Genomic DNA, 27,161 nt, shown 5'->3' with positions numbered 1-27,161 from the left:
AGATCAGAACGTCAAGGTTATCCTTTGTCGCATAAAAAGCTTAAGCCTGTCCTGAGCTCTGTTAAGACCCTGTCTTAAACAAATCAGAAAGTGATCCATCTACATATATATCGACTAGTGCTACTTAGCAATGAAAATGAATGAATTATTGACATACGTAGGCACGTGGATGAGTCCCAAATTAATTCTGCTGAATAAAACCCGCCAGACAGGCGTATGGGCCTATATCGCTGCATGTACCGGAAATTTCTGCAAATGCAAATGGAGCGACCGAGAGGAAAAAACAGATGGGTGCTTATCTGGGGGTTGGGGGAGCACCGAAGCCAGACGGGAACTTTTGGGAGCAATGAATATGCTCATTATCTGGTTTTGGCTTTTCTCTCCACCCCTCCCTCTCTGCAGAGATCACAACTATGGCCCGAGCATGCTAGGCAAGCACTCTACCACTGAGCTACGCCTGCAGCCCATTCATTATCTTGCCGGGCGGCAGTGACATCATCAGTGTGTTCATATGCCAAAGTTATCATGTTGTACACTTTAAATATATGCTGTTTGTGGCATGTCAATTAAGCCCCAGCAAAATGTAAATGTACAACACAGCTCTACTTAGCAGACTTATAATTACTCGAAGTTCAACGACAGGTGAGACATAGTGCCTGGATATGGATCTGCCAACATACGGATGATCCCTTGGCCCTTAGGAAGCCAGATAGGAACCACAGGCCAGCTCTTTAGACATAAGAGTCTGCCGCTCACCCCGAGGTTGGTACCTTCTGCTTCCGAAGTCACAACATGAAAAGAGCTGAGACGAGGTCGGTCTGTCGCGTGGCTTTCGAGCTGTAGCTTAGAAGGACAGGAACTATTCACAGCTCAATGCCCACTCATGCAATAGGTTCTGAGTTAACTGGTCTGTGGTAGGCTAATGGTATTTAATAAAAATCAATAGAACGGTTTCCTAGGAGATCCTACAGCTTGTGTTTGTGGTTGTGGGTGTGGAGCAGTCGCTTCTAACCTCTAGCAACAGCATCCCGGAAGCTCACTGTTACACCAAAGTATCAGATGGTGTTTGTTCTACAGGGCAGCTTCATGCAAGGGGTAACAAACCCATGTAGTGTGAACCATGAAGTTGACCTCATGACCGTGAAGTTGAAAACAACAGTAGAAAGGTTCAGAGAGATCTTGTGTGTTGTTGGTTGGTTTCTGTTGACTCTGTGACTCTGTAACTCAGGCAGGTGAACTGTGTAGCTGAAAATGACTCCTGGGTTTCCTGCCTTTACCTCCCAAGTGCTGCAATTATAGGTATGTGCCACCACACCTAGGTCATGTCTGTACGGCGTGTGTGTGCGCACTTGTGCGAGCTCAAGGTATGTGTGGTATGTGTGTGTGGGGTGGTATACATGTATGAGAATGTAAGTGGTCTGTGTGTGTGGTGTGGCATGTGTGGAGTGGGGGGAGTGTGTGTGTGTGTATGTGGTATGTGTATGTGGCATGTGTGTGGTGTGGGGTCTGTTGTGGAGGATGGGAAGTATGTAAGTCGGTGTGGTATGTATGGTATGTGTATGTATCTGTATGTGTGGGCGTGCACGTGTGCTACATGTGTGGTGGTATGGTATACATGTACGAGTATGTATGAGATGTGTGTATGTGGTATGGTGTGTTCGTGGTGAGTGTGGTATGTATGTGGTGTGGGGGAATATGTGTGGGGGGGTGTGCATACGTGTTCACACACATGCACAGGAATGGAAGGATACAAAGTAGGGCTTTGTGCTCCACCATTGACCACACCCCCAGCTCTGTCAGATTCTTGAGTGGTTAAGTTCTACTCAATTCAAAATAGGAGACGGGTCCTCCTCCAGCTGAGGTGCCCTCCCAGGACCCTGGCAAATCTGGTTAGAGCTGTAGATGGCTTTGAGGTGTGATTACTACTGTCCTTAGCAGGTTCCCAAAGATGAAGGAGCTTGAGGCAGCTGTCTGCTCATTTCTTCACCTGCTGACCTCTCCACCCTTCCATGGCTCCTTAGAGGTTACTTTTGGGATGGGAGAGACGCTCAGCGGTTAAGAGCACTGACTGCTCTTCCCGAGGTCCTGAGTTCGATTCCCAGCAACTACATGGTGGCTCACAACCATCTGTAATAGGATTCGATGCCCTCTTTTTGTGTGCCTCAAAACAGCTATAATGTGCTCATATAAAAAAAAAATTACTTTTTTTCTTTTTTTTTTTCTTTTTTTTTCGGAGCTGGGGACCGAACCCAGGGCCTTGCGCTTGCTAGGCAAGCGCTCTACCACTGAGCTAAATCCCCAACCCCAGCCCTTCTTTTTCATCTGAAGTCCCATCACGGCTGTGACTCTGTTCTTCACACCCCAAAGCTAATCTTTCCTCCTGTGCTAACTACCACTGTCCTGGTTCAAGCCCCCCCCCCTTTTTTTTCCTGAACTATTATAACAGATTCCTAACAGTCCTGCCTGCCACAAGCACTTCCTCTTCAAGGCTTGGGGGTTCTTTCTAAAGTGTGGATCGGATCATTGCACTTCCTGCCTAGAACCTCTCAATGGCTCTCTATTGGCCTCAGTTACAAGGCCTCTCTTGCCCTTCTCCCTGTCACCTCCGCCTGCATCCCTATGCACTTAACACCTCTTGACTTGATGCAAGCGTGTGCATCTGGGCATAGCTTTCTCAATCCAGCTCCCTCGTGTGACTCTAACTTATCCTCTTGTGACTCCACTCTGAGATTACGTTCTTTAAGAGCTTTCTCCAAACCCCCAAATTGGACCCCACGTCCCTTACACAAATCTCAAAAATGGTCTTAAAATATTTTATTCCGGGATTGGAGAGATGGTTCAGTGGTTGAAGGCACTGGCTGCTCTTCTAGAAGACCTGAGTTCAATTTCCAGCACCCACCCACACGGCAGCTCACAACTGTCTGTAACTCTGGTTCCCATAGCGTCCAACATCCTCTTCTGGTCTCCAGGGCACCAGGCACACGGTACACAGGCATACATGCAAGTAAAATGCTAATATACAAATTTTTAATTAAAATACTGTATCCAGAATTCAACTTAACTAGAAAAGCTAGTTTTAAAAGTCGTGTCAGGCACAGTGGTACACATTCATGATCCCAAGACTCAAGAGATGGAGGCAGAAGGATCAGGAGTTCAAAACCAGTCTCAATCATATAACGAGTTTGAGGCCAGCCTGAACTACATGAGAACCTGTCTCAAAACAAACTAAATCAACAAGTAAAGACTTAAAAAATTACAAGTTATTCTCTTGAGGTTATCAAGCTCCAAATTAACATACTTCCACAAAGAACGGCTGTGAGTCACAATATTAGGACCGAAGTCTGTAGCAGTGAGGATTTTATAGACGAGGTGATGGGTGACTGGAACACAGAGGGATCCTTGCATAGGGTTTTTCCAACACAGAGTGGGGCTGGGTTAGGTACTGATAGGGCAGAGGGGTGCACAGATGAACCAAAAGACTACAAAGTGCCCTCTAGTTCTGGTTGTGGGCAAAAACAATGCTAGGCTATCAGCCATGGAAGCAAGGAGACAGGACAAACAGCATCCCAGCAATCTCCAAGGCTCAGAGAGGAAAGGGGAGGTCAGACAGTGTGAACTGGCTTCCTCTAAAAACTCGGGATTTCATTTTCCAGGTGTGGGGACCAACTATTCCAGTAACCAGGGCCTCATGTCCCCTGAGCCTCCCTTGTCCAATGGAGTTTCTTCCCCACCAGCCTTGGCTGGGCAGACACAGTGGAAACTGCTCTGGTCCACTGGTCCTAAAGGGTACTAGGAATTCTTTTAAAAAGCAAACAGCAGGGGCTGGAGAGATGGCTCAGCAGTTAAGAGCATTGGCTGCTCTTCCAGAGTTTCAATCCCAGCACCCACAGGGTAATGGGATCTGATGCCCTCTTTTGGGACCCAAGTGTACATGAAGATAGAGCATTCATATACAATCAATCAATATCAATCAATCAAAAAAAAAAAAAAAAGCAAACAGTGGCCCAGGCTGTGTGGCTGAGAAACAGAGTACTTGCCTGGCCTATAGAAAGCTTTGCTTTTTTGTTTTTTTAAAAGATTCATTTATTATACAAAAGTACACTGTAGGTGTCTTCAGACACACCAGAAGAGGGCATCAGATCTCATTACAGATGGTTGTGAGCCACCATGTGGTTGCTAGGAATCAAACTCAGGACCTCTGGAAGAATAAATAGCCAGTGCTCTTAACCACTGAGCCTCCTGATGCTTTGCATTTGAACCCCAGCACTGGAAGGGAGAGATCAAGGAGCCAATTGCCATTTAGATCTCAGAAGAGAGGGAAATCGCTGACAGCCAGGTTCCCCTCCCCAGCTTCACACACCAGTCTGTGTTCTGTTTCTACTTAAGCATTTCGAAGGACTGCTATCAATACTTCAGCTTGGATCTCCTAAGTAGCACAGCAATTTATGTAAATACAAAGCTCCTAGCTCGCCCACAAAACATCACACTCACAGGACGACATCCTACGTAGTCCAATAGTCCACATTTGAATACCTGTAATTGTCATCTGGAGAGCGTTTCCAACACATAAAAACTCCTGGCCCCTTCCCTGGAGTCATGACTCAGTAGGGTGAGTCCCTGGACTGCACCCATTTCACTGGTGATCAAAGGTACAGCTGGCTTGACACCACAGGTGAGGGGTTCTTTGGAAGACAAGAACTGACAGCTTCCCCCAAAGATAGGGTAGTCAGGTGGTGAAGGAAGAGAACATGCTCACGGTCACGTAGATGGGTGCCAGGGTCTGAACAGTACCAGGCAACATACTCAGGCTATACAGAGGCCCGCAAATGACTAGGGACAGGCAGAAGGGCAATGCGGCCAGGGCAGAGTCAGAGAGCAGGGAGAAAGCAGGCCCTCCCTCCTGTGAGCCTGTGCCAGAGAGGGAGGCCTGAGGCAGATAGCTGGCCAAGAAGCTTCCAGACACCCCACTGTAGTTCAGACCTGCTCAAGATCCAAAGAACCTAAAGGCTCTGGGTTAGTTCCTCTCCAAAGTCCACACCACAGAACTGACACCAGTATGCTGAGAATCGTCAAATACAGGGAACATTCAGATAATTGGCATGTAATTCCAGGGAGCGCTCAGTGTGGCAAAGGTGGTAAACATGTAAATAATTCAACCCCTCCTTGGGGCATGGAGCAGGGAGGAACCTCATACCCTAAGCTATACCTCACAGGGCAAGAGCACAGAGAGTTCTCAGACGAGATGGTAAAAATATGGAGGGCCTCATGCTCACACAGCCCTGAACAACCCAGCTTTTAGTAGCTTTTACTCAAGGGAAGAAAACTCGTCCTATGCCGTCTTAGGAAGTACCTCCCTTGGAACACACGCCATCCAGGGGTTGGAGGACATGGATTTTTGTTGTTTGATTCCTCCTCCTCCTCCTCCTCCTCCTCCTCTTCCTCCTCCTCCTCCTCCTCCCCTTCTACCTCTTCTTCCTCCTCCTCCTCTTCTACCTCTTCTTCCTCCTCCTCCTCTTCTACCTCTTCTTCCTCCTCCTCCTCTTCTACCTCTTCTTCCTCCTCCCCCTCTTCTACCTCTTCCTCCTCCTCCTCCTCCTCCCCCTCCTCCTTCTCCTCTTCTTCTTCCCCTCCCTCTCCCTCCCTCTCCCCTCCCCCTCCCTCTTGAGAAAAGGTCTTCCTGGCTGGCCTGGAACTTGCTATGTGGACCAAGCTAGCTTCAAATTCATACCCACCAGTCTTTGCTGTTCAAGTGCTGGGATAAAAGATATGTGTCATCATACCTTGAGTTAGTTTGGTTTGGTTTGGTTTTGAGACAGGATTCTATGAAGACCAAGGTTGGCCTGTAACTTACTATGTAGCCAAGGCTGGTCTTGAACTTTTGATCCACCAAATGTTGAGCTTACAGGTAAGGCCCAGAGCATGTGGCTTGCCATAAGGATTTAATCCCTTTGGTCCATGTTTCCCTCCAAGGAAGACCTCTGGCTCTATCCATCTCCCAAACTCACATTGCAGTGGCTTTACAGTTATGAGCCCAGGCCCCACACCTCATACCACACACCTGCTGCCCTGCCCTTCCTGTTCCTCACCAACTCCAGCAGGAACAGGGAACATCATTAAATCCCCGGGTCTCCTGCCAGAAGCCCAGCTCCTCCCCCAGGAAGATGGAAAGGTTCACTCCCTGCTTTTGTATTGAAGCCTGTGTTGGCTAGTTTTTTGACACAAGCTATCTGAGCGTAGGGGACCTCAACTGAGAAAATTCACTTGTGAGATCAGGCTGTGGGTAAGTCTATAGGGCATATTCTTAATGATTGATGGGGGAGGGCCCAGCCCATTGTGGGTGATGCCCAAACCTGAGTTGGTGGTCCTGGGTTCTCGAAGAAAACAGGCTGAGCAAGCCCTGGAGAGCAAGCCACTAAGCAGCACCCCTCCATGGCCTCTGCATCAGCTCCCGCCTCCAGGTTCCTGCCAGTTGTTTTTTTCCAGTGACGGACTGTTAATTGAAAGTATAAGCAGAACCAACCTCTCCTCCCAGGTTGCTTTTGGTCATAATGATGTCATAGTGGTAGTAACCCTAACTTAAGGCAAGGCCACAGTCCATTGCACGCACCAAGGTCATTCTCTTCGCTGGCCTATATTCTTTCTTTGCAGTGTTCTTTTAACCCTTGTGAATCGTTTCCCCTGCAAGTGGTCCTTTTAGTCAAATTAAAGCAGCCTCCTTTGGCTCATTGGCTCCATGGCTCCTGCTTTGTGCTCCCTCCCTTCCCCTACCAGAGTCCCCCAAACAAGCTAGTCTCCTTCAGTCCAGCCTCGGGCTCCTCTAGGGAGTGCAGGACCTTCCTATGAGGACCATATCTTACCAAACATGGCCTCCAGCAGAGGGAACTGTTGGGTCTGTCCCATCCATGCAACTCTCACACACCCCCATCCCTACTTCCCCAAACTACCCCACTTCCACACACTGACAGTGGGGAGCCCTTGTCTCACTCACTACAGTGCTATATAGGTACTGTGCGATACCGAGACTGTGCTCCGGAGGCGGACAGAGGCCAGGTACTAGGGGAATGCGACACAGGGGTTCTGCCTCACTATCAGCCATCTTCGTTCTCAGTGTCAACACTGCTTCATGCAAACTGAGACCTCCTATAAAACCTAGGCCAGCACCGTCACCTGCAGCCTGAGTTCAGATCCCCCAGCTCACACACTATGGAATCCAGTTTTCTAGGATTCCTTCCTGGGTGGAAGAAAAAAAAAAGCCCTCCCAGAAGTACCCAGCCCAGGAAAACAGAGGCCACCAACAGGTTACAGTCAATCCTCTCCAGTCAGGGCAGAGGATAGAGAGACACCCGGCTGGACTGGAGGCTTCCCCAGAGGGGAGAGCAAGAGCAGGGTATTACCCATCAATCACGCCGTGCTAATGGTGGCTTCCAAGTCCCCCATGGCTGTGCAAACCCATTGGAGCTGGCACAGAGCAGGGAGACGGCGTTGGAGAATATGTCAAATTAGGTCCAGCCTCTGGTATAATGGGCATGAACGTTGGGGCAATTGCACAAACCTGGGACCAGCCAGAGGACAGAACAATGTCTGCAGGGCCTTCTTTAAATGGTAACAAATCCTTGAGGGTTTTCTGATAACAACTTTCTGGGCTAAACTCCCTTCTAGATAGAGTCTTCTTGTCTGTGACAGGAGAGAGTAAGGCACCCACTGAGCTGCTGCAAGGAGGAATAGGAGCCATAGACCCTGTGGAGGAGACTCTGTTTCTGTGTTCTTCCTGTAAGCAAATATACAAGAGCTCTGGGACCAGGAGGCCCATGGGGTGAGACTCGGAATGATCAGGTACATGGAGTAAAGAAAGCCAGCAGGCATCCTCCTGTAGTAGTCCTATCTGTAGGGAGGGCAGGGGTGACTGCCTGTAAGTCTGAATGTGCGAAGCAGTGGGCGGTGACGAGCTGTGTGGACGGTGGGCCGCCAGCAGCTGTCTGCCACTGGCTTGGCCCTGTAAGTTAAGCAGAGAAAGGCTGTGGGCCAAGCCACCAACCGTCCCTGAGAACCAGAAAAGGGGTTGACCAGTCCGGGTGCCATGCCAGAAGCCAACTTCTATCTCTCCTGGGTAGGAAGCGTCATCCGCTGTGTCTGCAGGCCCTGATCACGGTCCTCCCTCTACGCCATTCCTAAATCAGCACTGTAGCCGCGTGCTTACACGGTGGAGTATATTCAGTCCATGTGAAGTCCCTGGTAGACGGCACTCATTCCTGAGCAACGGAAGCTGCAAGACTCACACAAACCGAGCATGGTCCTGCCTTTTATCCCCCACACACCTTTCCCATCCCACACATAGCCTTCCTACCTCCTCCCACTCCACACCCATCCCACACCCTCCCCTGCTCACTCTGTACTCATCCTGTCTCAAATCCCTACACCCCACACCTCTCAATCACCCTGGATCCTCCCCCCACCCCTCCTTACATCTTCCTATATCCCTACACTCCCACTTTCGGAATTCACAGCTACACACACCCCCATCTCCCTTCCTCCCTCATCTGCCTCCTAAGAAGAGGAGGGATGGCTCAGATCTGAGGTTACATTCTTAGTATCACTGGCAAAGACATCTGAGAAAAGTAGGTTAACTCTGAAGAAAAAATGATAAATAGCCCTGTCCCCTCCCATGCAGTTTTCTGGCTTCTCTGCACCCCAGCTCTGGCCTATATGGTGGAGCACCCAGGGAAACAGACTTCCAGGAAAATACAGACCCCAGAGAGCCTGTCCCCAGAGGGTTCCAGGACCTCTTGTAAGTGCCAGAAATGGCTAGTTATTTCCTGATTCAGGAAGGCCGGAGGAAACCACAGCATCAACACAGACAAGGAGAACAACAGACGTGAGAAAAGAAAGTGAACCAGTTTGCATCTTTCACTGAGGGGGAAAAACAAGTCCCCATTACAACAGAATACAACTGGGCATCAGAGACTAATTCACACAGGGGTGTGAGAGGCCAAGGTGTGACTCCCTCAAGGGCAATCTGCATTTAAAGAGCTGAGGAAGAAGAGTGGCCAGACCACACGGCCTTGGGAAACCTTGGTGGGAGAGACGATCATCCATCAGAGAGTGGTGGTTATAGCCTTCTAGTGCAGGCCCCCTTGGTCTCCAGGCCTGAGCCCACAATCTCCTGCTCTAGAATGATCTAGTACTGCTCGTCATGTAGCCTCTTGGACTCACTGATCCCTCCATCCTTAGCCTGATCCAGCCTTCCCAGCTGAGAGCTTCCCCCTGTCTCTGGTACCAGCCCGGAGGGATAGCCTAGTCTTTCTCTAAGTCAGTCAAGGACCCAAACCAGAGGGTTGAGCAAGAACTCAACTACATCCATTCTAATAGAGAGAGAAAAAAAAAAAAGCCCATTTGGGGCCTAAGAGATGAGATATTCTCCTGGAGATCCTCAGTGTCCCTAACCTCTGAGCAACAGGAAGGAAATACTTACAGGAGGTACCAGGAGTGGGGAGCAGACAAGGTTGTGATGGTACCAGACCTCAGGGGGATTCTGCCAGGCTTCCCCTGCTTGGCTAACCCAAGACATGTGGCAGTGACAGTCAGTTTGTATTCGACACTTTCAGCTGTAGGTACAAAAGGGTGGGGCCTGACTAAGCCCTGATTCCCATCCATACCTGAATCAGACTTGAAAGGCTATACACACACACACACACACACACACACACACACACACACACACACTTACTTTCTCCTCTTTCTATCCCACTTACCACTCAAAGGCCTTAGAAGCTCCCTGAGTTCCCTCTTCCAATCTCCTTGCCCTCAGTCTCCCTATGCCCTGTATGTATGTATACCTTGCATGCTTGTTCAGTGAGCCCGGATGACGGCTGAACAGAACCCCCTCCTTGACCACCTTTCAACAGTTTCCAGTCTGTTTCCAGTCTCGGGCGGGAAAGTCATATAGAATTTCAAAGAAGAAAGTGATGGGCGTGGGAGGGAGGTGTCAGGCAGTTTGGTGCTACCTCTTAGGTATGTGGCTTGACACCTTCTTCCCATCTGCTATCCTCCAATTTGCATAAGAAGGTCCCAAGGGAGAAAGAGCCTAAACCTACCCTCAGTAAAAAGGGCCACTTGGCTCAGCAGAGCATACTCATAAGCACCTTCTTAATGGCGCCCTCACCCAGGGTCTCCAGAGAAGCAGCAGGTGTAGGACTTTCTCAGGGGGGATAGCTTGCAGCTTGGGTGTGTGTACCCAGGGTGTGACTGAAGGCCAGGCACACTGGAGCAAGGAAATCTACAGCCAGGGAAATACCTCCACAACATACAAATGCCATCGTGTTTTGTCAGCAGCTGGGGGAGGGGTCCAGAGGCAGTGGAAGAAAGAAGGAAACTGGCCTTTTATTCCTCTGCTATTTTGTGCTGGGTATTGTCTTATTGATCCACACAACAGTCCTTAAATGTCGATATTAAAATACTTATTTTACGGGTGAGGAAACTATAAAACAGGAAAGGGATTAAGCAGCCTGCCCAAGGTCACACAACCAGGAAAATGATAGGATCAAGAATTAAACTGAAACTCGTGTGAACCCAAAATTCACCATCCTGCCCTCTTCTCCAACCAACAGGGGAAACCCAGGCTCTCATGGAAACCCAGGCTCATTGCATCGGACCAAATGTTCACACTGATGTTGGCAGTCATTCTGGAACTCGCCCCTCCCCCATGCTCTCCCTCTACACCCCTAGACTACTTCATTTGCCCAGGCCACTCAAAAAAAGGACCTAACCAGGCATGTTGGCACACATCTGTAAATCTCAGCACTGGAGAAGGAGAAGCAGGAGGATATGGAGTTTGAGGCCAGCCTGTACTCTATGTAAGACAATCTCTCAAAACCAACCAACCAACCAACCAACCAACCAACCAATCAAAAAAACCAAGCACCTTATGTTCAACTTTCAGATCCCTTCCCACAAAGCAAATAAACTAGAGTAGGGCATAGCGGTGCAGGCCTGCAACCCCAGCACTTAGGAGCTCAGGGCAAGAGGTTCAGGACTTCTGGGCCAGCCTCAGCCACATAGTGAGTTCAAGATGTCTGCTATATGAGACCCTATCACAAACAAACAAACAAACAAACAAACAAACAAGCTAACTGACCAAAGAAAACAGGAGACTAGAGAGATGCCTCTTGCAGAGGACCAGTTCAGTTTCTATCAGTTTCCAGCACCCACATCTAACACCTGCCTGTGACTCTAGCTTGGGAGGGGGGGGCTCCAGTGCCTCCTTCTGGCCTCCACTGGCACCTGCACACAAGTGCACATAAATACAAATGCAGAAACAGACAAACCTTTTAATCAAAAAAGTTGTCTTTCCCTTTATTTATCAGGTACTCAAGGGCTTCCACTTAGAGTCCCAGCCCAGTTCTTTCACATCCACTTACGCCTTGACATTTACTAAGTGTTTTTTCACATGCTGCCACTCCTGTGGACCCTCCACTCCTCTAGCACCCACTCTCCCTCTACGAAGGAGCCTGGGCTTAGTTCCTCTGCTGTTTGTCTCTTTGGAGCATCTCCAAAATCTTTGTATTTCCTTACACACTTATACGAGGTACCGCGCTAGTGATACCTCGTGTAGGTATTTACAGCTATAAAGCATTTTCACAGACACCAGGCCACTAATCCGTTTTCGTTTGTGGGAAACGGGGTTTTATACTACAGCCTAGACTAGCCTGGAAATCACCGTGTATCTCAAACTATCCTTGAACGTGAGGTAATCCTCCTGCTTATAGTCTCCATAGTGCTATGGTTAAACACACGAGGCGGGAATGGAGAGGTGGCTCAGTGGATGACAGCATAGGTTGCTCTTACAGAGGACCCAGGTTCGATTCCCAGCAGCCACATGATGGCTCACAACTATCTGTAACTCTAGTTCCAAGAGATCTGATGCCTTCATCTGACCTCCACAGGTACCAGGCACACATGTAGTACACTTACACACACACACACACACACACACACACACACACACAGAGAGAGAGAGAGAGAGAGAGAGAGAGAGAGAGAGAGAGAGAGAGAATGGTGTGAGCATTACAAATGGAGAGACTTAGGTGGCATCGTTTGTCGTGTCCTCCCACTTTTCTGTGGACTTGAACTTTCGCCCGAGGGCATCCTTTTTCTTCCTTCTTTGTTGGGTTCAAAGTCTAGCTAAGAAACTTTGGGCAGGTATGGTGGCGGATGTCTTGAATCCTAGCACACAGGAGGCAGAGGAAGGTGATCAAGGCCAGGCTAGGTTACATAGTAAATTTGAGGTCAGCCTGGGCTAGTGAATCCCTGTGTCAAACAAATAAAAACAAAGGAAAAAAAGTAGCCTGTGGGGACAGCAATGCTTAGTGTCTGTGACCGAGGCTGAGAAGCACTGTTTTGAAGAAGTATAGTGGGGGGCGGGAGGGGTGTTGCCACAGGTACATCAAGATGTCTCCAAAGAGGCAAGTGAGGAGCTTGACTTCTCTTTGAAATTCTGTACTATGAGGCATTCTCTAGGGGGCTCTCAGGACAGAGGAATAGCAGCTAGAGTTCTAAGTCTGCTTAACCAGAGTGAGTAAATTCTATTCCCTGGGTTCTGAGGGGAATTTCCCAACAAGGAAGCCAGCCAGCCAGCGACAGGGTTGGCTGAAGCGCTAACTGAAGAGCAGGTTCTGTTCTGAGCCCTGGAATCAGCACCAAGTCCCGGTGCTGCTAGCAGAGCTTTGACCTTGAGGCCACTTCTCAAGGAGGTCATCTCCAAGGTCCTGCTCAGTTCTAACACGTTGTCCGTTCATGGGAGATAAGAACCATCTCCTCACATTTGTTTTACAAAACCAGATGCAGGGGCTCAATTAGGGTATCCTTGCAGCGCTATCCGCTATCCTGAGGGCTGAGAGGAGACCTCAGGTAAAAGCCCATGCTCTAGGGCAGGGCGATGTGGAGCAGAAACAGGAGCATCTCCATCCAGGAGGAGCCAGCTAGCTTTGGTTTACTCCTGGCTAGAGACCTACTCTTAAACAAGGTGAGAGGCAAGAACTGAAGGTTGTCCTCTGATCTCCACATGCATGCCATCGTATATGTACAACCATACCCCCCCATGAACAACACACACACACACACACACAAGCACGCACGCACACATACCCCAAATTAATCTAATACAAATATACTAAAACTACGGTTCTCAACCCAGAGTCACGACCCCTTTGGTGACCCCTTTCACAAGGGCAGAATATCAAATACCCTGCAAAGCAGATATATTACAAATTATATTATAATTCATAGCAGTTGTAAAGTCACAGTTATGAAATAGTAAGGAGATAATTTTATGGTGGGGGGAGGTCACCATAACACGAGGAACTGTATTAAAGGCTTGCAGCCTAGGAGGTTGGGAACCACTGAACAAGGAAGCTGTCCTAAGTTTTCCAGAGCCTCCTAAGCCCAAATCTACTACCGAAGTTGCCAGGACAACAAAAACGCCTTGATCTGGTTATCCTGACAGGAAAAGCAAGCAATATGGGAGCCCAAGGCTTCTCACATCCACACTTCCACTTCTTAACAATGGGGAATCATGCTCAGCAGGGCCAGGCTGGGTATGTGAATTATCTCCCCAAGTCCCCTGTCCTCGAGAAGTGTCTCATCTAAGGTGGGTTCCAGTCTGGTGCCACCTTTGGGGTATTTAGGGACTCTATAACTGTATTCTATATCTGTGCTGCTTGCCTGGTCTCTATCTCTGGAAGTGATACTGAGCTATGAGCACGGGGTCTGCGGGGAGCCTGCCTGCTTCAAATCCCACCTCTGTCACGTACTCACTCGCTGGTTGACACCAGGACTTGTTAGCCATTATGATTTTTGCTAGGTCAGCACTGCCCTATCCACAGGCAGTAGGCAGCCTTTGGAAAGTCCTTCTCCCAAGCCCCTACAACCATTAAATAGTCCTTCTCTCCCAGTTCCCATCTGTCAGCTCTATTTAAAGAGGAACACACAAGGAATAGCACTTACATTATCACACCATGTTTCCCTTACTCAAACAGGAAAGGTTCTGGGATGTTCCCTACTCCACATTCCCCTCCTCCTACTCCATCTACACCCCGGACTCTTCCCTCCTCTCTCAGGACGGATATTATAGCTGATCTTTGTGGGGTACTCTGCAGTTCTCTGATTGTCTTTGCACGCACAATTTCATTCAGGGAATGTATTTAAAACAATCCCGTGAGCCGTGATACCCTCCCTCCCACTTTACGAATATGAAGATGAAGTTAAATTCACAAATGGTCCGGTCCGTGTTCACAGGTCTAGGAAGGAAGTCTCACCGGGGTTCACTCAAAGCCGAGCCTCCGGTTCATTTCTCCACCGCTCCCCATTGTGTGGACTAGGTGTAAATCTTGGAAGCAGGAGGAACTTGGAAGTTTGTGATCAGTCACACCATCCCCAAAGAAACAGAGATTCCTCCATTTTTCTCACCGATGCTCCCTACAGCCCAAACTACACCTTTAAAATTCTGGGGCAGGGCACCACAAAGAGACCTAGGGGCCTACAAGGGTGTGGAGTGTCTGTAGGAGCACAATTAGGTCATGGCAGAGGGAAAAAAAGCTACATTCCAGACCAACAGGCAAATCCAAAGGAGCACCCCAGAAAAATGCCCAGGACCCAAAATAAGCTAATTGATCACTCCTTACTCAGTGTTCCAGTGGAAAGGAAAATGGATGGGCTGCCTTCTGGCCAGGCCTGGGAGCTTGATGGGATTCAGACACACACACCCATGCGCTAGGCAGTAAGTTCTGAGCTACAGGAGCCAAACCTTGGGCTTACCCAAAAGCCAAAGGAGAAGCAGCCACAGTCTGGGTCCAGGGCTCTTGTTCAAAGCCACCATCTCCTCAGACACTGCAGGCTGTCAGGCAGGGCTATAAAATGTGCCACAACTTAATGTTTCCATGGATGCTGCCCCGAATGGGGCAGCCAGGCTCTGAAGGAGCTTCAGGCTCACTGACTGGGCTGCAGGAGCTGCAGCTGGAGAGAGGGAGAATATTTGTGGGCCAGGGTTGTCATTCCAGGATCTTTTCTCTCCTGAATCTCTTTCCAAGGCCTGGTGGAAATACAGTAAGTAAGGGGTAAGTTTTCACTCAGGTTTGGTTTGGAGCTGGAATTCAGCGCAAAATCGCTTACATCTGCTTGGCGGTATCCCAGACAAGCAGGTAGTTTAGAGAAAGGAGGGGTTGTACTAGCTAGCCCACTTCTGCTAGGGTCCATCAGTCCAAACTGCAGAACTCTCTGACCAAGTTGAATAAAAAAAAAAAAAAAAATACCAGGGCAACCAGACACAATAGAACTTCCACCCTAAATATGACTGGTGGGCTGGGACCGGGAAACCACAAAGATACCAAAAGGGAGGTGAGGTGTAGGGCCAGGTTAGCCTGAAGGAGCAAAAGCACTGGCAGAGTGCAGACACTTCAACCTCTAGACAACAAGGGTGTATGCACTAACCTCATCCATGGTAACCTCTTTTCACATCCCAGAAGCCTGCCAAGCCCCTGGCCTCCCCACCCCACCCACCCCAGCTCAGCAGCCTTGCTGGGGCTTCCAGCTTCTATCATAGCACCACAACACCAAAGCTGCTGCTGTATGGAACTGAGAAATGAGGGGCAAGTACTGCCCTGAAAAGGAGCACTTTCCCAGAGGGCCGGGGGACTCGGGCCTGAAGGTCCTAGTCTCTCCTGCAAGCTTTCAGTCTTTTGCTTCTGCAGTATCCTTATAAGGCCAACCCTACCCTCCGCCTGGCCGAAAATGTATACAGTCCCGAGGCTAGACGCTGACTTCTCACCCGCTGCACAGGAAGGCACCACTCCCATCACCCCCACTCCAGGACAGGTTTTGCTCTTAAACAAACTAATAAACAAATCGACTCCAAAGCGGTACCCTGGCCCCAGACTGCCCTGCAACTGCACTCGGAGGAGGAGGAGAGTGCGGACCCGCCGAGGCCGCCAGTCGCAGGCGAGCCGTGGGGTGGGGGCGAGCAACCTGCCGTGCTCCGAGGAGCCGGTTGGGCTTTCGGCCCTGCCATTGTTGGCCCGGACGCTGGCGCTTCGGGGCGGGAGCCCTGCCCACGCCGCCCCGACTAAGAGGGCGCTCTGCAGCCCCGGGGCTGTGCTCCCCGTCGCGTGCTCGTCCTACCTGCGCTGGTCGCGGGTTCTGCCGCGACACCCTGACTGTCGTGGCTGGGTGTCTAGTGCTCCGCCGACCCGCCTCGCTCGGAGGCTCCCGGCTCCAGCCCCCGCGTGATGTTCAGTGTCGCCTGCTCCCTTCGCCCGCACCGCGGCTCTGGGATCCCCGCTGCAGGGGACCACACGGGCAAGCAACGGGCGTGGGGGACGGTCCGGGGCCCGGTGCTGTCTGCTGAAAGCGTGCACGAGCTCGCAGTCAGGCAGCCCCGGGTGAGACAATAGCGCGAGCGGCGGGCGAGCGGGGAGAAGCCATCTCCCGGACAGCCAGCGCACTGCACGGCGCGCGAGGCTCACCGGCTCCTGCCAGGACCGCGGCCCAGGCCGCCGGCAGCAGCCGCAACACCGAATCGCCTGGTCGCGGGAGCCAGAGGGCGGGGCGGCGGGAACCCGGGCCTCTCCCTCCCTTCCTCGTCTCCCCCTCCTCCTCCCTCCTCCCGCCTCCGCACCGTGTGCGGCGTCCTGAGCGGACCCCGGGGGCCAGCAGTCTCACTTCCCGCTAGCAGATTGTCGTCGCTTTCAAGGCTAGAACCCCTTGCTCTGGGTCAGGTGAAAAAAAGTCAGATCACCTTATTGGAAGGCATACACGGCTGGGCGTTCGGTTATCCGTTTGAAATTTTCCTCTCATAATTATGCATGATAGCGATGCTCTAAAGAATTACCACCTTCATGGAGGAGGTGCAGGTGGGATGGCTGTGTTGGCACTTTTCTCTCCTGTTTGCTCAAGGGCGGTCTTCCAACCCGAATAGGGAGGAGAAGCAGAGGAGCCTCCAACCCAATTAAGATAGGAAGCAAACTTTGAAACTGTGTTATTTTCTCCGGGCACCTCCCTTAAAGCACCTGTGTCAAGCATTTTCCTAAAGGCTCCACCCTTTACTGTACTGGCCAGCTCCGTTTGCATAATAACCAGGGTCTCGGATCTCCAAATACACTTTCTTCAACCAGGAACTTGTTCTTGGCTACCTTCCTTTCTTGCCAGTCATATTGGGACGATCATTGTACTCAGACTCCTCGGTAGCCCTTCAAGTGTTGGTGAGAGGTGGTGTCTCAGTTCAGATGCTCTCTGCTCTCCCGCTAAGGCTCCTATAGAGACATCTGCTAAGCATCCGTTGCCTTGCCTCAAGGAAATATTTAAAACACCCGTCTGTCAAAGTCAGAAAGGTCTTTATAAAACATGCAGGGCCTTTGATCCCTCCCCCCAATTTGTATGAAACTCATAAATAAATGAAGTAGTTTTCCAGGAGGCAAGGCCTAATGGCCTTCCTAGGTTGGTAGAGGTAGAAAATGGGGGGAGCTCACAGAGGAGAGCCATCTAGTAGTAGAGTGGAAGTTTAACAACTAGAGGAAGTCCTATAGAGGAGAGGAGACAAGCAGTACAAAAGGGGCGTTCACAAGCCAGGCCTGATGGTGGCAGAACCTGTGAGACAGAAGCAGGCAGATCAAGCAGCACCCTAACGGTGTGGAGTGTAACTCCAGGGAGGCTGCTGCTTTCTCCTGGCCTCTGCAGGCATCCACACACATGTGCACCTAACCCCACAAGCATACACATAACTTAAGAATAAACTCAATCTTAACCCCCCCCCCCAAAAAAAAAAACCGAGTTCACAACTCTAAAGTACTTGAGGGAGACTATTGTTTTGTTTTCATTAAGCATGAAATGAACGGATGGATAGAAGCCTTGTGGGCATCACTAGGAGAGTGAAGAGGAAAAGAACCCTGGGAGAGCTAAATCAGGTTCTGCCAGCTTCGGTGAGTAAAAGACTCATTCTTGAAGCCTAACAACTAGGGAAGAAATACAAATCAGTAAATAGAGGAGCGTGGAGGATTAAGAACAGTCTTCTCATTTGGCACAGATTTCCTCATGTAGCTCAGGCTGGCATGTGAACCTGCTATGTAGTCCAGGCTGGATTCAAACTCATAATTGGACTGCCCCTGTCTCCTTAAAGGCTGAGCCAACACCCTTGGTTTGGTTCACTCTTAAGACAAGAAAGATACTTGTTCCTGTGCTGAGAGGTAAGACCAGGGAGTGAAGGGGAGAAAATGAAAACTGTCCCAAAGAAGGAAGGAGATGGGCCCAGAGCATGTGAGGTAAAGTTGCCTGAGACCGATGAGTGGAGAGACTCACGGGTAGATGTATTGTAGAGCAGTAAGCCTTGGGGCTATACCCTGAAGAAAAGAATAGTTGCTACTCCATTTCTTTAAGGATTCCGCTGAGACTAAAAGAGTAAAAATAGTGTAGAAAGCTGGTTGTGGTGGTGCACACCCTTTATCCCAGCACTTGAGAAACAGAGGCAGGTGGATCTCTGCGAGTTTGAAGCCAGCCTGGTCTACAGAGCAAATTCTCAAACAGCTAGGGCTACACAGAGAAACCCTGCCTTGCAAAACAAAACAAATGAACAAAAAAGATAGGATTGAAGACTTAAGAAAAAAATGGTGGGGGCTGGAGAGATGGCTCAGTGGTTAAGAGCACCGTCTGCTCTTCCAGAGGTCCTGAGTTCAATTCCCAGCAACCACATGGTGGCTCACAACCATCTGTAAAGAGATCTGATGCCCTCGTCTGTACCTCGTGTGTATCTGAAGACAGTTACAGTGGACTTATATATAATAAATGAATAAATCTTTAAAAAAAAAAAGAAAAGAAAAAAATGGTGGAGGGGCTGGAGAGATGGCTCAGCGGTTAAGAGCACTGACTGCTCTTCCAGAGGTCCTGAGTTCAATTCCCAGCAACCGCATGATGTCTTACATTATATATATAATAAATCTTTAAAAAATGGTTGAGTTTTAAGTGACCATAGAAAGAAATGAGGGAGTATATAACTCAGTTTACACAAAGGCCCTTAAAGAAGAGGGCTCTTTTTTCTTTTTTTGGTTCCTTTTTTTCGGAGCTGGGGACCGAACCCAGGGCCTTGCACTTCCTAGGCAAGCGCTCTACCACTGAGCTAAATCCCCAACCCCAAGAAGAGGGCTCTTGATGGGCATGGTGGTGCACATCTTTAAACCCAGCACTCAGAAGTCAGAGGCAGACAGATCTCTGAATTCCAGGCTAGCCTGATCTACAGAGTTCCAGAATAGCCAGGGCTACACAGAGAAATCTTATCTTGAAAAACCAAAAGAAGGGCTGGAGAGATGCTCAGCGGTTAAGAGCACTGACTACTCTTACAGAGGTCTTGAGTTCAGTTCCCAGCAACCACATGGTGGCTCACAACCATCTGTAAAGAGATCCGATGCCCTCTTCTGGTGTGTCTGAAGACAGCTACAGTGTACTTATATATAATAAATGAATACATCTTTAAAAAAAAAAAGAAAGAAAAACTGAAAGAAGAGGAAGAAGAAAGAAGGTGGCTTTTAGCAAGATGAGGTGCCTAAAGCTAAGAAAAGGATTTTAAACTTTCAAAAAAAATAATAATAGTAATTATTATTATTATTATTATTATTATTATATTGTTGTTGTTATTTTGAGACAGAATCTTTCACTATGAAACCCTGGCTGGTCTGAAACTTGTAATGTAAACCAGGCATTTTTTTGGATAGAGATCCCAGCTACCTCTGCTCCTGAAAGGGGATTAAAGGCACGTGTCACCACAACCAGCTCTTACTGTAGTTTTGAAACTTCTGTATATTCATAAAGCCTACACCAGTGCCCTGGCATATAGCATAGCATGTGCTCAAAAAAAAAAAAAAAGTCTGGAGAGATGGCTCAACGGTTAAGAGCACTGACTGCTCTTCCAGAGGTCCTGAGTTCAAATCCTGGCAACCACATGATGGCTCACAACCATCTGTAATGGGATCTGGTGTGTCTGAAGAAAACTACAGTGTACTCGTATACATAGAATAAATAAATCTTTAAAAAAGAAGTTAAATGAGCAGGTAGCTTCCTATAACTTCAAATTTAAATCTCTGAAGAAAGTCTATGAGAGCTTTTGTAATTGGCCCTTGCTTGTCACTCTAGCCTCAGAGGACAAATCCTTGTCTTACTCACTTCTGTTCCCCAGACCCACACATGCCTCACAGTATTCAATAGATACAGGCAAAACTTCCGGCGGAAGGAATGGCCATTTCCTATCCCCTGTTACCCCAACAAAAGATGCTATATAAAAAGGCCCAAGTAGGTGTGATCAAGGAGTTTGGAAGTTTATCTTGGATTATCCAGCAAGGCCCAGTCTAATCACTCTGGCCCTTAGAACTGGACAGTCCTTCCCAGCTGACGTCAGAGGGCCCCGTGATGATGGAAGGCTGGTTGGAAGAATGGATGTGGATGGCTTTCAGGTTGTTGATGGATGTCCTCTGGAGATAAGGGAAAGACAAGAAACAGAAGAAACACATCCCTGTAATACCCAGGCTTTAGTCCAGGGGGTTGGGTGGACTTCTAACCTACTGAACTATAAGGTCAGATTTTTGTTTTGAAGTAGGGGGGTTTGTTTTTGGTGTAGCTCTGCTAGCCTCAGACTTGCTGTATAGCCAAGGGTGGCCTTAAACGCCAGATCCTCTTACCTCCACCTCCCAAGTTCTGAGATTACACCTATTGGACTCCACACTCGGCTCCCTATCAGTCTGCTTGGCAGTACTGGGTACTGGACATGTTATGTCATGCCTGAGAGGCAATGATCTACCATTGAACTATAGCCCCAGTCCTAGCTCTGTATGCCTTAAAAATCCACTTACCTGGGGCTGGAGGGGATTCCTTATGGTGGCAATAATAAATATCATATTTAATATTTAATTGGTTCCCAGGGGAAGCTTCTTTACAGGGCCTCTATACATACTTTTAATTTTTGCTTGTTTGAGACAGGGTCCCTCAGAGGCAAGGAACTTTGCTGAAACTGGCTGGCCAGTTAACTCGAGAGCATCTTCATTGTCCTCCCATTTTGCAGTCTCTGGGGTTACAAGGGCCACCACAACGCTGAACTTATTTTTTTTTTTTTTTTTTTTTTAGATTCTGGGGATCTAAGTTCAGGCTCTCATGCTTTCAAAGCAAGTACCTGATGAACTGATCTATCTCCTGGATTCTCTTGTCCTCTCTCTCTTTCTCTCTCTCTCTGAAGGTAATTTGGTTGCTTTTGTTGAAAGAGAGGATTGAGAGGATTGTTCCCCACTGCCTCTTTTTTTTTTCCCCCAGAGCTGAGGGCTGAACTCGGGCCTTGTGCTTGCTAGGCAAGCGCTCTACCACTGAGCTAAATTCCCAACCCTTCCCCACTGCCTCTTGAGTGCAGCGGTTACAGGCCTGCGCCACTACCCTTGGCTCCATTGACAGACTTCTTCAAATGTCTTTTTTTTTTTTTTTTTTGGTTCTTTTTTTTCGGAGCTGGGGACCGAACCCAGGGCCTTGCGCTTCCTAGGCAAGCGCTCTACCACTGAGCTAAATCCCCAACCCCATGTCTTTTTTTTTTTAATGACTATTTTATGTGTTTGGGCTGCATGTGTGTTTGTGTACGGGATGCATTCTCGTTGTAGAGGCCAGATGAGGGCGATAGATCTCCTAGAACTGTCATCTCAGATGTTATAAGTCACTTGCAGGTGCTGAGAATCAAACCCAGGTCCTCCGGAAGAGCGATCAGTGTTCTGAACTGTGGCGTCATCCATCTGACACCTTAATCTTTGTGACGGCATGCCACTGTTTCATGCCGTGTAAATGCCTTCAGGTCCAGACACTAAACAGTGGGTTTAGAAGCCGAGGGTACAGTTATCAGCAACACAGGAGAGGCCAGATTGCCTCACCTGTAATCACAGCCTTTGGAGGCAGAGGCAGGAGGATTGCTATACCTTTGAGGTCAGCAGATCAGCTAGGGAATTCCAGGTCAGCCTTCTCATTATGTCACTATTCCTGACTGCCGCAGACCCACCTTAGTAAGGAAACTGTGACCCCTTCGAGTGTAATACTGTCCAGTCTTAAGAATGAAGGAAACTGCCTGTCAGTGACGGCACACGCTTTTAATCCCGGCACTTGGTGGACAGAGGCAGATGGATCTCTGAGTTCAAGGCCAGCCTGGTCTGATCCAGGACAGCTGGAGCTACACCAAGAAACCTAAAAAAGGAAAGCATCTTTTGTACCTGTACTAATGAACATGGGGGAAATCATACTCCACGGATTAAGTCAGGTGAAGAGATACAGACAGCATATGATGTCACTTAGGTGGAATTCAGACAGTCAGACTGACAGAAGCAGTCAGGGGCTGAGGTCATGGTAGTAGGGAAGTGACAGGTTATTACTCCGAGGAAGGCAACTTTCAGTTATAAATTTGGGGGAATCTGGTGTACAGCATAGTGGTTGTAGTTAATGGCGAAGACGTATTGGACTCACACTCTAACTCCCCCCGCCCCCACATCACTAAAAGAACTGGTGGGAGCTGGGCACACCTGTTACTTCTGCCAAGTGTAAGGCAGGTAGGAGGAATATTAATTTGATGACAGCCTGTGCTATACAACGAGACCCCCATCTTTTTAAAGATGCATTTATTTGTGTCTGTGGCTGCTCTATCTTGCAAGACAGAAGAGGGCATCAGATCTTGTGGATGGATGGTTGTGAGCCACCATGTGATTGCTGGAAATGTAACTCATGGACCTCTAGAAGAGCAGCCAGTGCTTTTAACTGCTGAGCCGTCTCCCCAGCCCTAGTGAACCCTGTCTTAAAAAAAAATACAAATCAAAATAGCAGCGGCCCGAAAATAATTAGTGGGTGAAATTAAGTTTGTGACACGTACAGAAGCCCAGGCTGGGCTTTGGCACTGTTTACTGGTAATCTTAGAACTGCAGAGAGGGAGGAGGAAGACATCTCAAAACTAATAATAATCAGAGGTGTGTGTGTGTGGTGGGGTGACTCAGCCATTTGAGCGCTTGCTGCTCTTTCAGAAGAGTTGGTTCAATTCCTGGACCCACATCAGGTAGCCCAAGAAACTCCAGCTCCAGAGGTTTAATATCCTCTTCTGGCTGCCACAAGCATGTTCATCACACAATGCCAAGACAAACAGGCACACATACATATAAATTTAAAAAACGAAACAAAAACAAAAGCAAACAAACAAATAAAACTCCCCAAAATCTAGACGGTCTATGTGCAGAATTTGTGAGTTTAGCCTGCCCTCTAGTGGATACATTAAATCCAACAATCACGCAGGGAACAGCTTCGAGATGCATTCCAGAAGTTTGGTTCAAGGTAAGTGTGAGATGACACCTGTGATGGCGTTTCCACATAACATACACGTAAAGGAGAGTCATTTCATGCTGCTTCAGATGGGCCCTGCAGTGTTAATCTCTTCCTCCTCCTCCTCCTCCCCCTCTTCCTCCTCCTCCCCCTCCTCCTCCTCCTCCCCCTCCTCCTCCTCCTCCCCCTCTTCCTCCTCCCCCTTCCCCTCCTCCTCCCCCTCTTCCTCCTCCTCCTCCCCCTCTTCCTCCTCCCCCTTCCCCTCCTCCTCCCCCTCTTCCTCCTCCTCCTCCCCCTCTTCCTCCTCCCCCTTCCCCTCCTCCTCCCCCTCTTCCTCCTCCTCCTCCCCCTCTTCCTCCTCCTCCTCCCCCTCTTCCTCCTCCTCCTCCCCCTCCCCCTCTTCCTCCTCCTCCTCCCCCTCTTCCTCCTCCTCCTCCCCCTCCCCCTCTTCCTCCTCCCCCTTCCCCTCCTCCTCCCCCTCTTCCTCCTCCTCCTCCCCCTCCCCCTCTTCCTCCTCCTCCTCCCCCTCTTCCTCCTCCTCCTCCCCCTCCCCCTCTTCCTCCTCCTCCTCCCCCTCTTCCTCCTCCTCCTCCCCCCTCCTCCTCCTCCTCCCCCCTCTTCCTCCTCCTCCCCCCTCCTCTTCCTCCTCCTCCTCCTCCTCCTCCTCTTTCTTCTTCTCCTCTGAGACAAGGTTTCTCTGTACAGCCTGGGCTGTCCTGGAACTAGCTCTGTAGACCATGCTTGCCTCCAACTCAGAGATCCACCTGCTTCTGCCTCCTGAGTGCTGGAATGAAAGGCATGTTCCACCACTGCAAGGCCAAACGCATAATAAGAGTAAAATTGTTCTCCTTAGCCTGTTCCAAGCCTGGCCACAGTCTCTCCATCTCCCTTCACTTAGGTCAAGCTCTCCAAGCTCCTCTCAGAATTGCTGTGTTCCTCCTTGCCAACCTGATCGGTCAGTTGTTGGCCAGTCTCATTTAATCAGTTTAACGTGAAACTTCTGGCTCTATCATCCAGCTGTGGCAAGGCCTTTGGGGAAGGAAATCATGAGCAACTCTTTATTCCTGTTTCTCTCAGGCATCTTGAACAGACACCGTTTCCCTTCCTATAAAATGTGAGGTGCAAGGCATAGTATTCCACAGTTTTAATCCCAGCCCTCACGGGGCAGAAGCAGACAGATTTCTGTGAGCTTGAGGCTAGTCTGATGTACATAGCAGGTTCTAGGCCACCCAGAACTACAACAACTCAGGAGTGCGATTCGTCTCACACCTCGAGCATAGAGACAGAGCAAAGCAAGAAATGCTTGAGATGTCTCTAACTTGCCCAAGAAATAGGTCCAAGTAATTAATAAATGGATACCTGTTTCATTCATTGTAATTTCTTCCATATGGCTGACAGCTGCTTCAGCTCTACCCGGATAATGTAGTTTTCTTATTGAAAACTCTAGGCCTGCCCATTTTATAAGTCATACCTGTTGGGGTCCTTGGGTCACCCCACAAACCACATCTACCACATCTCAATCAGACAGAGACGGTTTATTGAGCATTCACCCAGGACTGACCCATCAGGACTGCAGACCAGACTGGGGAGTTGACCAAAACCCTGATCCAGAATCCTACTGAGCTTTTAAAATCTGCCATCCACAAACATCTGTGCCAAGTTATTCCACCAATCAGAATTTAGGGATAGGGGATTTCCTTAGGAACAAGTCTGTGATGGTTTGAATATGCTTGGCCCAGGGAGTGGCACTATTAGGAGGGGTGGCCTCATTGGAGGAAGTGTGTCGTTGTGGGTGTTGGCTTTGAGACTGTGATCTTAGTTCCCTGGAAGCCAGTTTTCTCCTGTTTGCCTTCAGAACAAGATGTAGAACCCTCAGTTCCTCCTACACCATGCTCCCACCTTGATGATAATGGACTGAACTTCTGAACCTGTAAACCAGCCCCAATTAAATCTTGTCATAAAAGTTGCCTTGGAGGGGTGGGGGTTCAGTGGTTAAGAGCACTGACTGCTCTTCCTAGAGGTCCTGAGTTCAAATCCCAACAACCACATGGTGGCTCACAACCATCTGTAATGAGATCTGATGCCCTCTTTTGGTGTGTCTGAAGACAGCTACAGTGTACTTATATATAATAAATAAATAAATCTTATATAAGATTTATTATATAAATTTATTATATAAATCTTATATAATAAATAAATAAACAACAACAACAAAAAAGAGTTGCCTTGGTCATGGTGTCTGTTCACAGTAGTAAAACCCTAACTAAGACAATGTCTTTGTGGTACACTTACCCTGTTCTCATTGGTTGGGGTATTCAACTGTGGGGGGACTTGCCTTTCCTAATGTTCATGTCTTAATTTGCCAATCAGGATGTCAGGTTCCCACATACATGACTCCTCAGGGAGTTCTTATTCCAATAGGTACGGGTGTCTCTCATATGTTGGGGTCCATCCCAAGGGCAGCTCTAACTGTTCTGTATTGTGACTAATTTCCAAGAACACCAAAGCACAGAATGTTAAGGCCTGGGTAAAATGTTAAGGCCTGGGTAACTGTTACCTGGCTAGCCTGCTGTTATATGTTTCTGCTGTTACTAGGAAACTTTTTTTCCCCTTTCCTTTTTTTTCGGAGCTGGGGACCGAACCCAGGGCCTTGCGCTTGCTAGGCAAGCGCTCTACCACTGAGCTAAATCCCCAACCCTGCTAGGAAACTTTCTAATGCCAAGGTTGATGACCTAGTCCGTTCTGTTTTGTGCCCCTGAAAGCCAATCATGATAGAAGTCAGTAGAGTTGTTTTTGTATAGTTACCCCTAGTAAGCTTGGCCTGAACCAACCACCCAACAGCACTTCCTGCACCTGTGTATAAGCTCTTATGATACATACTGCCCCAATATGGACCCCAATATAAGAGAGACACTTGCACCAATATAAGAAACCATTTGGAATAAGCCTTCCATTTTGAGTAACAGTCAAGTAAAATTTAAGTTCCCAAGACCTCCCTGGGAATTGATATCCTACTTGGCAGAAAGAGACGTGTATGCGGGTAACTGACATCCTGGTCAGCAAGTTAAGACATGAATGTTAGACAAGTCCCATCCTGGTAGACAAGTTAGGACATGAATATAAGACAAGGCAAGTCCCCTGCCACAGTTGAATACCCCAACCAATGGGGACAGGATAAACATACAACAAAGACATGTTGCTAAGGTAACTTCCTATCCCTAAATCCTGATGAAATAACTTGGTGCAGATGTTTGTGGATTTGGGGCTTAAAAATCCTGTAGGACCTTAACTCGGGCTCATGGTTTAGTTCCTGAATCTGGATCATGGCCCTGGTTGACCAGTCCAGGGGCGTAAGCTCAATAGACTCTCCCTGTTTGCCTGAGATCCATGTTTGTGTGATTCCTGAAGCAGTTCCAGGACTCTAACAGAGAACATAACAGAATATGCAATCAACTCAGGCATGAGAAAGTTTCCTAGTAACAATAGTAACGGCCCATGTAAAAACAGCCGAAAATGGGTGCTAGACAGGCAGCAGTTACCCAAGCCTTAACAATACCCTATTGCTGTTTGTATGTATTTAAAGATTTGTTTAGTCAATGTGTGTGCACGCGCGCGTGTGTGTGTGTGTGTGTGTGTGTGTATGTGCGCGCGCGCGCGCGCGCGCCTGTACGTGTTTGCCTGTGTGAGTCTACGTGCTCCAGGTGCCTTCAGGAAGGAACCCTGAGGAGAACAGATGTCCCCTGGAATTGGAGTTACAGGCAGTTGTGAACTGCCTGTCATGTGAGTTCCTGTGAAAGAGTGAAGTGTTC

At 48.7% G+C, this 27,161-nt stretch overlaps 2 protein-coding genes across 7 annotated transcripts in view; one reads left to right on the top strand and one right to left on the bottom strand.

Annotated features, from left to right (window-relative positions):
• The window catches only part of Pik3c2b (phosphatidylinositol-4-phosphate 3-kinase, catalytic subunit type 2 beta), a 60,868-nt gene extending 44,060 nt beyond the window's left edge, over positions 1-16,808 (bottom strand). For 2 of the 5 annotated variants that reach the window (XM_063272073.1, XM_006249754.5), the window contains exon 1: positions 16,168-16,600. The gene's annotated coding sequence lies outside the window, so the exon portion shown is untranslated. Of the gene's footprint in view, positions 1-16,167; positions 16,602-16,783 lie in introns of those variants that run through there. The other 3 variants (XM_063272074.1, XM_063272075.1, NM_001105951.1) reach the window with 3 other exon arrangements.
• Positions 1-27,161, top strand: part of Mdm4 (MDM4 regulator of p53) — a 146,006-nt gene that overhangs the window by 4,568 nt on the left and 114,277 nt on the right. The gene's annotated exons all lie outside the window — the stretch shown is intronic.

This window comes from Rattus norvegicus, chromosome 13, assembly GCF_036323735.1.
Source record: "Rattus norvegicus strain BN/NHsdMcwi chromosome 13, GRCr8, whole genome shotgun sequence".
Classification (NCBI taxonomy): Eukaryota; Metazoa; Chordata; class Mammalia; order Rodentia; family Muridae; genus Rattus; species Rattus norvegicus.
The sequence above is the reverse complement of the archived record's forward strand: the minus strand, read 5'-3'. Positions and strand labels throughout refer to the sequence as shown.